This window comes from Protopterus annectens, chromosome 16.part0 (genome assembly GCF_019279795.1).
Source record: "Protopterus annectens isolate FY-2018-M chromosome 16.part0, PAN1.0, whole genome shotgun sequence".
Lineage (NCBI taxonomy): Eukaryota > Metazoa > Chordata > Ceratodontiformes > Protopteridae > Protopterus > Protopterus annectens.
Window position 1 is genome coordinate 697,917,294 of NC_056750.1, and position 14,303 is coordinate 697,931,596.

A 14,303-nucleotide genomic window follows, 5' to 3' on the forward strand; every position below is an offset into this window, starting at 1 on the left:
TTGTGATTAGATCTAGAGATATTATTGCCCCCCTTTACAAAGCCCTCATTAGGTCAATAATTTTGTAAAATGCCCACTTTGGCATGTATCTGTCCAGACCCATGCAACAATTGGAATACCCACAGAGATACCTTACTAAAAGGATACAAGTCCTAAATAACAGGTCTTGCATGGACCACCTCAAAGAAGTATCACTATACTCAGTATCCTACAGAGTGCTTAGAGGTGACGTGTCTTGCATACAAGGCATCCTCCGACCTAATACAGATGGACCTAGTAAACATCAGCAAGTCAAATGGCATCAGAAATACTCAGTTCGGGTATCTAAACTGAATGCTGTGGAGAGATGGATATATATCCAGAAAAGACTATCCATTCTAGTGAAACAAAGCTCATCCCTGTCCATATTAAAATGCAACTTGAATCTAAGGATGGGTAATAGAAACTGTACCCCAGGATTGCCCCTCGTGCTACTAATGAATACAGGCAGCTCCTAAATGCTGCATCCCTTACATGGGTACCTGCAAATTATCTATAGTGTGATCACATTTATTCTCACTAGGGCTAATATACAATTATCAGCCATGGGATAGGTAAAACCAATCAGGAAATGTTAATTCAAGCACCAAAATGGAAATTGGTTAAGCTTAAAATGCAACAACTGGATACCAAACAGTTAGTTTCCTTTATTTCCAACCAAAGGAAGATGCTACGATGAGGTTAAGCGCTTTCATCTAGAATACTAGACTTCCTCAGAACATTGATGTTAACATTTCTCCCCATTATATATCCAAAAAGCCCGCCATTTACATCAATTATCCAATCTACTTAATAACTTCATTTTTTCATTGTTTAAAAGGATAAAAATGTATTACATGATGTTACGATCTATATATTTCATAAAAAACACATAACTTGTACACTAAACATATACTGTTAAAATGTAATCATTTTGCTGTATTTAAAATCAAATTACCTAGTAAATTGTGATAACTTCTGACATAAGGAATTCTGTTCTAAATACTCAATATGTTAATAATTCCCCCATAAAACACTTACATACAACACATATATAAAATAATGTATCACCTATATGTAGTTATCCATACATCGAGATGTATTCTCCGATGTTGTATGCAGATAGTGATAGTTTTCTTCTGTTGTTTAAATTATACATTTCTATCAACTCAATAACATAACAGCAATACGTCAGTATGAGATTCCAAAGTTCGTGGAGAATGGTGTTATTACAAATGAAATTGGTAATAATGGTAATAATGGTAATATTCCACCCTTCCATAATTAATCCACTTCTTGGTCTATCCCCTCCAATATTAGGAACATAAAATGTACAATGGATATACTTGTCCACATCCCTAAAACATCAAAATATACTATGTCGTTAGTGCTGGGGTCAAAACCCGGCACAATTCCTCCACATAGTATATAAGAAATACATAGTAACTAATGACAATTCATTGTCTGTTATTTCTTATGTCCTCACTAATGGTTTGGTGGGGATAACTTCGTTTAATCCAGGGGGTGTGGCTACATCTAATCGTAGTTGCCATTTAATCTCCTTTTCACTCACTAGTGATTTTATATCACCCCCCCTAGGATTAGGTGTTATAACCTCTAGTATACCAAACTTAAATCCAACACATCCTTGGCTATTGATGAGATGGCGAGACAGAGCATTATTCGTGTCCATTTTTTAATACAATATAAGTGATCATAGATTCTGTTTTTAAAAAAACGATCCGTTTTCCCCACGTAATAGCTCTGACAGGTATCACATATAGCCAAGTAAATCAGGTGTTTCGTCAGGCAGTTCCCATGTCTGAATGTGATTTTGGTGTGCGTAATATTATTTAACTTGATGTTTATGTCTTCAAAGATGTATTTGCAGTAATTGCAATGACCACATTTCTTGGTCCCTAGTTTGTTTGCCTTATTCTTTTGATTTTGGTTATATTTTATTTGTATAATTCTTTTCAGATTATTTCCTGCTTTGTATACAAATTGTGGTTTATGAGGTATCTTTTCTTTTATTATAGGATCACTTGTTAATATATTCCAATTATTGGTGATAATTCCCTTAACTTCATTCGTGTATTTTCCATATTTAAATATGCAAGAAGAATTGGAAGAGTTTCTGTTGGACAATAGGATAGATGAAGAACTGTATAGATACTTAAGGGTGGAATTCCCTGTACTAGCAACCATAACGGGAATACCCAAAGTACATAAAAGCCCACTAGACCCCCCTTTTAGACCCATTATTTCGGGGAGTTTGAGTAAAACATTCAAATTTGGTAAATATGTTGACAGTAGATTAAAGCATATATATAATACTGTACAACACATTATGAAGGATTCATGGGCATTCTTGGGTATATTCAAGACAGAGATATGGAGCCCTGATGTAATATTTGTCACCATAGATGTACAGGACTTATTCTCCTGTATTCCTAAGAACGAAGGACTCAATAGCTTCATAAACAGCCTATGTAAGCATAGTGGACTGAACCAAGAGGAAATTTCATTACTCACTTCCTTCATGGATATAGTATTAGACAACAACTATATCTATTATGAAGGAGAATATTACAGACAGAGTAATGGTGTGGCGATGGGAGCAGCCTGCGCTCCCATGTATGCCAATTTAGTACTCTTGGATTGGGAGGAACAACATATACACAACTCCAGATGGATGGAATATATCAAAACATATGTACGATACCTAGATGATATTTTCCTGCTTTGGGCTGGGAATATCGAAGAATTGACCAGATTTGTCGACTACATCAATGGTACGACCAATTATCTCAGATTTACATACCAGTTTGACCATAGGGGTATCAATTTCTTGGATGCATATATATACAATGATGGACACACATTTCAATCCAAAATTCATAGAAAGGATACGTATAGCAACGGATTTTTACATTTTGATAGTGCACACTCATACCAAGTTAAACGTAACATAGTTAAAGGCCAATGTATAAGGGCCGCGAGAATGACATCAGTAAGGGAACAAATGGAAAAGGAATTGTCCTTTATAGGAGATTTATTCTTAGAGAAGGGATACCCAGTGGATATGATTAGAGACATCACATCATATGTATTACAACAATGGGGGCAACAATACATACCCCTCTTAGGAATAGGGATAACTAATAAGAATGATAGAACTGTTAATGGTGATGAATATAAGAAAGCATGCATATTTAAATATGGAAAATACACGAATGAAGTTAAGGGAATTATCACCAATAATTGGAATATATTAACAAGTGATCCTATAATAAAAGAAAAGATACCTCATAAACCACAATTTGTATACAAAGCAGGAAATAATCTGAAAAGAATTATACAAATAAAATATAACCAAAATCAAAAGAATAAGGCAAACAAACTAGGGACCAAGAAATGTGGTCATTGCAATTACTGCAAATACATCTTTGAAGACATAAACATCAAGTTAAATAATATTACGCACACCAAAATCACATTCAGACATAGGAACTGCCTGACGAAACACCTGATTTACTTGGCTATATGTGATACCTGTCAGAGCTATTACGTGGGGAAAACGGATCGTTTTTTTAAAAACAGAATCTATGATCACTTATATTGTATTAAAAAATGGACACGAATAATGCTCTGTCTCGCCATCTCATCAATAGCCAAGGATGTGTTGGATTTAAGTTTGGTATACTAGAGGTTATAACACCTAATCCTAGGGGGGGTGATATAAAATCACTAGTGAGTGAAAAGGAGATTAAATGGCAACTACGATTAGATGTAGCCACACCCCCTGGATTAAACGAAGTTATCCCCACCAAACCATTAGTGAGGACATAAGAAATAACAGACAATGAATTGTCATTAGTTACTATGTATTTCTTATATACTATGTGGAGGAATTGTGCCGGGTTTTGACCCCAGCACTAACGACATAGTATATTTTGATGTTTTAGGGATGTGGACAAGTATATCTATTGTACATTTTATGTTCCTAATATTGGAGGGGATAGACCAAGAAGTGGATTAATTATGGAAGGGGTGGAATATTACCATTATTACCATTATTACCAATTTCATTTGTAATAACACCATTCTCCACGAACTTTGGAATCTCATACTGACGTATTGCTGTTATGTTATTGAGTTGATAGAAATGTATAATTTAAACAACAGAAGAAAACTATCACTATCTGCATACAACATCGGAGAATACATCTCGATGTATGGATAACTACATATAGGTGATACATTATTTTATATATGTGTTGTATGTAAGTGTTTTATGGGGGAATTATTAACATATTGAGTATTTAGAACAGAATTCCTTATGTCAGAAGTTATCACAATTTACTAGGTAATTTGATTTTAAATACAGCAAAATGATTACATTTTAACAGTATATGTTTAGTGTACAAGTTATGTGTTTTTTATGAAATATATAGATCGTAACATCATGTAATACATTTTTATCCTTTTAAACAATGAAAAAATGAAGTTAAGTAGATTGGATAATTGATGTAAATGGCGGGCTTTTTGGATATATAATGGGGAGAAATGTTAACATCAATGTTCTGAGGAAGTCTAGTATTCTAGATGAAAGCGCTTAACCTCATCGTAGCATCTTCGTTTGGTTGGAAATAAAGGAAACTAACTGTTTTGGTATCCAGTTGTCCTGTTTTTTGGTGCTTGTGCATTACTTGAGTTGATTAGTTGTAACAGGACATTCATTCTTCATTAAGCTTAAAATGTCCTTCAAGTGAACCTATGTTGTGGTAGTAAATAGTTTTAGAAAATTGCCCTTTTTAGATCACTAAGTGCTCCTATCACACACCCCCCCCCCAGTCTTCAACAGCTTCCTGTGCCTCTGACTGCACAGGACACTGTGACCACGATTCATATTTATTTTGGATAGTATGCCAGGGTAGGCGAGGTGCTTTGCATACTATGGAAGCCCTTTGCAATTCATTGTTGTTCCACTGCTCAGTAGCGTAATTCTTTATGACTGAGCTGTGACTGGTTGGGAGATGCATGCAAATAAGGTAGCCAGAGGACAGGGACTTACAAATATGATCCCTTTTGCAATGCAGTGAACTGCTACTAAGAGAGCTGCATAATAAAGATGCCAGGCACATTTGTACTATACAAGTTTTCCAATGTCCGGGTATAAATAAGTGGTGCTGCATGTGTGCATGAGTGATCATTTGTGTGGGTACAGTCACTGAAAACAAGGGGGCCTGTGCCTATGCATGTCCTATGCATGTATGCTTCTTTGTGTGTGACTATACCGTACTAACACTAATAGACTGTATGTGAGTGAGTCTGCATGTCCTGTGGATATATAATACTAAACCAGCATTTATCTGCATGCAAATGTGTGCATAGTGACTTACAATTCTAACTGATATTAAGAGCTTGGAAAGAGAGACAAGAACTTTTAAGTATGCCTTCTTTAAAGGTACATATGAATAACTAGGATCCAAAGAAAGACGCCCGGACAAATGGATGGGACCGACAGCCACTTTAATGAAGCACAGCTGTCAAGCGCTTTATCTAACATAAAGGCTTCTTCAGAACAACTGTGAATCACAGCCTATTAAAGTACAAACATGTTTTGGGATGACAGACATTGCTTTCAAAAATTAACTACTGTTTTATTCTGTTGATGAACATTTCAAAGCATACAGTGCCATCCTCACTCAAAAATATCAAACATACTTTTTTTCTTTTTAGGCTTCTAATTCTTGTACAATAATAATAATAATGCAGCATACAAAAATGCACCATATATGTGTGTTTGATGCAGCACTCATTTTTTATACACTTATTTCTACCTTTAAATTTCATAATTTTAATTCACCCAACCTTCACCCAGCTTTGGGACAGACTACCACCTGTTTTAAATTATGATCCCTGACAGTATATATACTCTAATGAAACATTTAACAAACTGGGACACCAATTTTTCACTTAGCATCTGATGTAATCCTATTTTACGCATTATAAATATTGCCATCTAGTGTACCTGTCCAGCACTCTCTCCAACTCTTTCCTCGCTATTTTCCTACTTTTCATATCCTCCTAGGCTGCCAGTACATGCCTATTTGTTCTCAAATGATTCACTCTCGCCATCTGTTTTCAGCAACTTAACTGACGCTCCCAGCTTTTATGAATATGGCTCCTTACCCTTCCTCCCAGATTCAGTAACATCACTTCTTACTGCTTTCTCCAGTCATCTTTCTTTCCACCAAACCCCAAATATTTGCACTTATGCACTCTTTTCCAGTCCTCTGTACAACTATTCCATAAAAGTTTAACTCTTTTGTACTAAGCCTGAGAGGAATTTCACACCTCCTGATCACTACAGAGTTCCTGCCTGTACAGCTTTTCCTGAGTTAAGTTTCTGAAAATGCAGTTTCCAGTCCACCTATGAACAAATGTATATATCTCTAAAAAGTTACAAAAACTGCTAAACTAATGTCTTTCGGCTTCTCCCGGTTAGGGGTCGCCACAGCAGAACTCCGGTCCGCTAATGACTAGCAGTGGATTTTTTACGGTGCCGAGTTGCCAGCCCGATGCCCAGCCTTCAAAGAAGGCACAGCCATTCACGCACACACCTACCTGCATGTCTTTAGCATCACTCAACTGCGGGGAGGCCATGCAGACTCCATACAGAAGGTTAAAATAAAAAAAAAGTTATTCAGCACACATTTCTCTTCACAATGGTGATACTAATATGCCAGCCGGTACTAATTTTATATTGTAATTTTGTTTATACTTGTGCAGACTAGTATTAATGTATGTGTAACCGTAAGAGACAGACTCTAGCTATCAGTGTGACTTGTTTGTGTAAAAGTGTTCTTTCTTTAGCTGCAAAGAAAGCAGTTTTGTAGATGCCACTTCATTTTTGACAGTTCTGCATAACTATGAATGGTATTTATATCTGCATATTTAATGGAAAAAAATAAATGTAAACTTATGCAAATGTATGCTAATTAGACACTATCAGTAAAAATATTTATTCAGTATTGTGTATCCTTTTATTTGATACCACGGAGTACCTTATAAACACCCTCTTGTTCAAGATATTAACATAATTATTAACATAAGACATATATTCATTATACTTCTGGAAAATAACACAGATTTCCTCAGGTACAGTGTCCTCAATTGGTCTAAAAAGCCATTCCTGACCACTATGGTGAACGAGCATGTGAAATGCTGTTTGTAATGGAGATATGTCCAGACATGTGACATTTATGTATATTTGTCATTTATCACTAAAAAACATATATATATATATATATATATATATATATATATATATATATATATATATATATCTGTGTGTATAAATGTATGCAAATTGGTAGCAGATAAGCAGTAGTTATCAGTGTAAGCTTTTCTACTGGTTTCATTTTTCCAAAGGCTTAGGTTGTTTATCTATCTTGATGGAAATACTCACCAATCCTGAGTCAAGGCATAATTAAATTTTATGAAATCAGTATTGTTTCAGTTTTTGATGTTAGCCAAGAGTGCACTTCTCAGCAATCGCAATGTACCCAGAATTACCTCCTTCTGCAACTCATACAGGGCTATGTGTATCAGGAACATATCTAAGTATGATTGTAAATATTTCTTTACTAATTCTATTGCTCTTACTACTACTGGAACTGTTTGTGTATCTTCCATCCATACTGCTCTCACTTCTGTTTGCAAACCCTGTTATTTTAAGACTTTGTGTCTCTAGGTATATAAGACACTACAATTTTTAGGTGTAGCAATATCAGTGATCAGTGCTACTTTTGTCTTTTGTATTTCTGGCCTACTTTACCTGTTTTTCTTGCATCTATTTTTTGGAATGTTTGTAATGAGCTAGCTAGCCTAAGTAGTGAATTGTGCTATATTGGTTCATTGTGTTGTCTTAAATACAGAAGTATGGGGGGTTGGTTCTGGTCATGTTTAGTTTTAGCTGTAAGGTCTTTTGTATTTCTGGCCTACTTTACCTGTTTTTCTTGCATCTATTTTTTGGAATGTTTGTAATGAGCTAGCTAGCCTAAGTAGTGAATTGTGCTATAATGGTTCATTGTGTTGTCTTAAATACAGAAATATGGGGGTTTGGTTCTGGTCATGTTTAGTTTTAGCTGTAAGGAAGACCAAGCAGTCTAATATGCTTTTGTTAAGGTTGCAGTCTCTCTTGGAGGTGTGGGTTCAAATAACATTACTGACAAATGAGTTTTTTTTTTTTTTATTCAAGACTTTGAGAAACTTGGAAGCCCTTAAGTATGATAAACTAGATTTTTCTCAAAAAAGGAAAAAAGAAAATTTTTTATATCACTTCTGTCCTAATATTGTCTAATATTGCAGTTGAACTTATAGTTTACTGGCAATTCTGTTTCTTTTTTTGTACTTTTTTTTGCATTTTTCTGTATTTTAGACAAAAAGTTATCTGTTGATAACTTTTAACTTGATCTAGGACCTTGGTCTTGCAGCTTCATTTGCAATTGTCAGAGAATTGTGAATTACTGAGAGACTGAGCATTGTTTATATATGATATTGTGATTCTATCCCCATAGCTAGAATTGTCCCGGTTCCCTTCAATAAACACACAGCACCGAATGACGTTTGACGACCTTTATTATATTTCCATAAACATAACATTGTTAACCAATATTTATTAATTACAACTGAAACATAGTATAGCTGATTATAATCACAGCATAAGCATCCATGTAATGTTAATCAGGACAGTGTGACCTCGCTCATCCTAACCCAGTAAGCAGTGCCCATACCTCTCACTTGCTTACTTTACTTATGAAGCAGCATGCCACCACTCACTTTATTTACCATATACTGAATTACACATGCAACCAAATAAGCAGCGTCCTTACCTCCACTCGCTTATTTTACTTATGAAGCAGCATCTCATCATTCACTTCATTTACCACTAATTGAATTAAATATCCAACCAATAAGCAGCGTCTTTACCTCTGCTCGCTTATTTTGTTTAACAAACAGTCTCCAACTTCTTATAGGTTCATAGGTTGGTACTATGCTATCAGTCCTAGGCCTATACAAGCCTAGCCATAACAATTCCCTGAATATTTCTTCCCACACTATTTACTTCCCTGGACCCCTGTCTAGCAGGGTGACTGACGTGATCCCCGGGGTGAATTTCCTTTCTCCCATCCAATCGTCAAGGTTCCTTTTGAAGAGGGCCAAAGAGGCACTCTGCTTGACATGCATGGGCAGTCTATTCCAGAGTCTGGGGAGTCTCTGGGTCAGGAACCTATCCCTCCTGCATGTTTTGTTTATTGTGATGACAAGGTTTGGAGCATGTGGATCTGAGGGATTTGGATTTCTTTAAGTGTAGCATGTCCAACAGCTCTGGGTTTGACATGGCCTTGTATGTTAAGCAGAGATCGCCTCTGAGTAGACGATATGCGACAGAGTATAGCTGGAGTTTTTTAAGGCGGTCAGCATAGGGCATCTGCTTTAGGCCTGTGATTCTTTTAGTGAGGTACTTCAGCGGCCTTTCCAGTTGTTGAAGATGTCTTGAGAGGTACATACCAAATAGGGCATTGCATTCTATAATGAGTCTAATGAGGGATGAGTACAGTGGGACAATAACCTCCTTTTTTCTGGATGAAAAGCCCTTAGTGATGAGGTGTGCCACATAGAAGGATTTCCTGAATGTTGTGGTGATGTGGTTATTGCAGGTGAGACCACTGTCCACCTGCGTCCCTAAGTCTCTTATCACACTTTTGGTGTTTAGTGTACTGCCACCTATGTGGTAATTCACAGGTACATGTTTTTTCCCAAAGGTGATAACTATACATTTTTTGGCATTGAGCTTGAGCCCATGGCTCTGGCATCAAACATCTGTTTCTGTAAGGCCCTTTTGTAGAGTATTCACATCATTTGGGGATTCAATAATGGCTCCCAGTTTGCAGTCATGTTAGTCCCTTAGTGTTGGTCTGTACTTCTGAGAAGTAGATGCCAAACAAAAGCGGTCCCAGGATTGAACCCTGAGGTTCTCCACTTGTCACTTGTCTGGAGCCAGATTTGGAGTCGGCTACTTTTACAGTATGGGTTCTGTCAGTAAGCCAGTTGGCAACCCATTGGGTGATGTAGGGATTAATGTCCAGCTTAGTAAGTTTATCTATGATTCCAGAGTGGGGGATGGTGTCAAAGGCCGTGGCGAGGTCTAGATAGGCTGTGTGGACCACCTTACCCTTATCCATGGCTCTGGAGACTGATGTGAAGAAGTCAATCAGGTTCAGGAGACAAGCTCGGCTCTTCATGAACCCAAACTGGGTGGGGTCCAGTGTTTGAAGGTTGCCAATGTCTTTGCTTATAAGTTCCATGATAATACACTCCATGGCCTTGCAGATAAGGCTCGTCAGACTGATGGAATAGTAGTTTCCGGGATCCAAGGTGGATCCCCCTTTCTGGAGTGGGATAACTGTAGCTCTGCGCGACTCAGTGGACATGAAACCTAAGGAGAGGCTATGATTAAACATGACACTTAGGTGATGTGCCAGTTCATATTGTAGTTCATGTAGTACACGGCCCGGGATGTCATCTTGTCCCATGGATGCTGTATTCTTAGCTTTGGAGAGTGTGTTTTTTACCTGTGTGGCAGCTATTACTGGAATTTGGCAATCTTCCGATATTGCAACTCATTGAAATTAACATCTAACACCAGAGGGAGAATGAAAGAAGGCAAGCCTGTCCCTCTTCTCCTCCCTACCTGGACTGATAAAATAACCACAATCCCCACTATTTCACCAAAAAGGGGAGGGACGGTGGGTAGTAAGTGCACTCATACTTGCATTAAATAGCATTTTTCGAAACAACAACTTAAAAAGTTAAGATAAACAAATGTATGTACTTTGCCAACCCTAAAAGTATTAAAACTGTAGAAAAAGTAATCATGTAAGACATAGTCTTTGCACAGTGATTAGTTAAGTGCATCCATAATCTTTCCACAAATACTATAATATGTTACAATGCATGCAAACCCAGATTTAAATGTTAATGTTAAACTTTCCCAAACAAATGATCATGTCTTTCGAAACTGTACAGCCTAGATATATATTACAATACTTTTGTTAACTGGATATAATAAGCTTCCAATAAATTCTACTCTAAGTGCATGCTTATTGAGATATTTAAAGAAATATGAAAATATATGCTTAATTCTATGATTATTGTTATACAATGATAGCTTCTTAGTGTTCATAAATGTTCGTGCTGAGTGGTCAGCCCAACCAGCTTACCATGTGTAAATCGAGCATATGCCATTAGAAAAAAGTCTGCCTGCTAAAGTACCATTCAGCAGCCAGACTTTTCTATTGGAATATGCTATGAAGGGACAGCGCAAAAAAAGATGAAAAATCTGGCACAATGTGAAAAATAAAAGAAGAGAAATGTACCTAGTTTTCCTTCTTTTTTGTGCTGTCCCTCCATAAATCTCAGAAGACTCTTGTACCGTTCAATTGTCCATATATTCTCAAAATGTCCAGATTTTGGTCTCCTAGCAGCAGTGAGATTCTCTATCTCTATCTTAAAGTACACAAAAAAAGAAAATCCCCATCTGTCACCTTTTTTTTTTTTTTTTTTAATTCAACAACACTGATATACTGTGCAAGCATGGGAACATAATTCCTATATGCATGAGCAGAACATCAAAAAAAAATCATAGGAAATTGCTAGGCTAGTGGCCCAGGGGCCCTTACAAGCCTAGTCAAGTTGTTTTCCAGTTTTAATTGTGCTAGTAGTAGACATGACTCAACTCTTACTGCCCCTGTCCAGAAGGGACACAGCTAGAACTCCAAGGGTGAATTTGCGATTCCTCATCCAATCATTCCAATTACACTTGAAGAGGGTCAGTGAAGTGCTCTGCTTCACTAGGATAGGCAGCCTATTCCAGAGTAGGGGAAGCCTCTGGGAAAGGAACCTGTATCTCCAGCAGGTCCTGTTAATATTACTTCTCATATTGAGATCCCTACAGTGGGTGCAGTGAATGCCATTTGTCTTGCTAAAATTAGCAATTCCATCAGGGCAGGATCTGCAAATGCCTTATAGACCATACAGAGGTCATCCCTGAGCAGTCTATAGGACACAGAGGACAGTGACAGGGACTTTAGTCTACTGCACAAGATAGGTGTTGGACACCTATAAGTTTCTTTGTATGGTACTTCTGAGCTCTCTCCAATTGTTGGAGGTGCATGGGCACATTACATTCTATAACTGATCTAAAAAGGGAAGAGTACATGGGGTTTATGACCTCTTTTTTTTCTGGAGGTAATGTCCTTATTTCTGAGATGGGCTATGTAAAAGGTTTTCCTGACCACTGTGGAAATATGGTGGTCAAGGGATAGGTTGCTGTCAATCTGTGTGTCCAGGTCTCTTACTACCGAGTGGGTGCTTAGGGTGGTGTTGTCAATGTGATAATTGTCAGGGATCCTTTTCCAAGGGGGATGATGATGCACTTGTTAGCAGTGAGCTTGAGCCTGTGACTCTGGCACCACTCATTGGTTTGAGTAAGGCCTTCCTGAAGGGTTGCAGTGTCTTTGAGGGACCCAATGATCACACCCCTCTGCAAAACTATTAGGCCATATGCCCTCAGTTTTAGCCAATTCTTCTGAAAAGTAAATTCCAAATGGGGACCTCAGCACTGAGCTCTGTGGTACTTCACTGGTTACTGATCTAGTGGTGGATTGAAAGTCTCCTATTTTAACTGTGTGTATTCTATTAGTGAGCCAATTAGCAACCCACCTAACTATATACTCTTTTACGTTCAGTTGGGTGAGTTTGCCTATGATGCCTGAGTGGGAGATGGTGTTGAAGGCCTCGGCCAGGTCTACATAGGCTGTATGCACAGTTTTGACTTCGTCCAAGGCTTTGGTGACTGTCTCAAAGAAGTCCACCAAGTTCAGTAGGCATGATCTCCCTTTGACAAAACCAAACTGGGATGGATCCAGGATTTGGAGGTCGCTTATATCTTTTTTGGTGATCTCCATGATGATTCTTTCCATGGCCTTAAATATGAGTCTGGTTAGACTTATTGGTCTGTAATCACCAGGGTCAGTACAGGAGCCCCATTTGTGGAGGGGAATGACAGTGGCTGTTTTCCAATTTGTGAAAGTATACCCTGTGCTTAGACTGTGGTTGAGGAGTATACTAAGAGGTATCACTAGCGCTTGCTTTAAGCAATTTAGGATGCAGACAGTGATGTTGTCAGGTCTCATAGAGGCTGTATTTTTAGTCTTGGAGAGGGCATTTAGGACCTGTTCCTTAGAGATCTCTTGGGAAGGGCATGTAGGAGTGATGTTGTGTGATATGTTAGGTGATGACAGGGGAAGAAGTTTTCACTGAATCTATCTGCCAGCAAATTGGAAATATCACCAGCACTGGTATATGGTTTGCCATTTACAACAGGTTCATAACAAGCCTGTGTTTTTCCTTTGAGGTTGCAGATGTGGCCAAAGTATGCCTTGTGGTTTCCCTTGGCTACAGTGGCCAATTTAGATACGTAGTTGGCTTTGGATTTTTTCACTAGGTGTCTTGTTTATTTAGTCTAATGAGGGAGTCTTTTGTGTTTGGGGACCATGTTCCACTGCCTTTGGACAACAGTTGTTTTTCTCCTGTTTATGGTGGAAGTCCACCAGGCAGGCGTGTTCTTATGTGAAGAACTTAATTTTATCCTATCAGGTAGAGCTGATGCCTAATTCAATCAGGTAGGATGGAGAAATGGTGGGGTATTGTCCTTCCATAATGCTAAGTATGAGGTGTGGCTAATGAAGGAACTACAGAGGGTGGCAACGGGGATATACAGATATTGAAAAAGTCAACTGGAGAACCGTCTGCAGTTAAAGGAAAATGTGTTGTTCTTATACCTGGAAGCAGGACTGCACATCAGTGCACATTGGTACAATTTGTGCAAACCCACTCAAACACTCTCCTTATGAAGCAAAGGAGAACAAATTGAAATAAACAAATTATCCAGGGAAAAAGCTCAAAACTGAGCCCAGCTCCAGTAACCTTCAGTCAAGATGAGTTCTGTATGTAACTCCTGCCACAAGGTACAAGGGGAATCCTCTCCAACAGATATGCAACAAATACTGATTTAGTTAATCAGAAAGTACAGACAACAGTTGAAAATAAGCACTTTTCATTAATTTTCCTTGTTGCTATGGGGGGACAGTGCAAAAATCATGGAAGAATGGCAAACAAAGCAGAGGAACACTATGACTCTGTTATACAAA

The 14,303-nt window shown here is 37.8% G+C and overlaps 1 protein-coding gene across 1 annotated transcript in view; it reads right to left on the minus strand.

Annotated features, from left to right (window-relative positions):
- CARMIL3 (capping protein regulator and myosin 1 linker 3) overlaps positions 1–14,303 on the minus strand; it is a 3,552,770-nt gene that overhangs the window by 1,670,145 nt on the left and 1,868,322 nt on the right. The window lies entirely within an intron of this gene.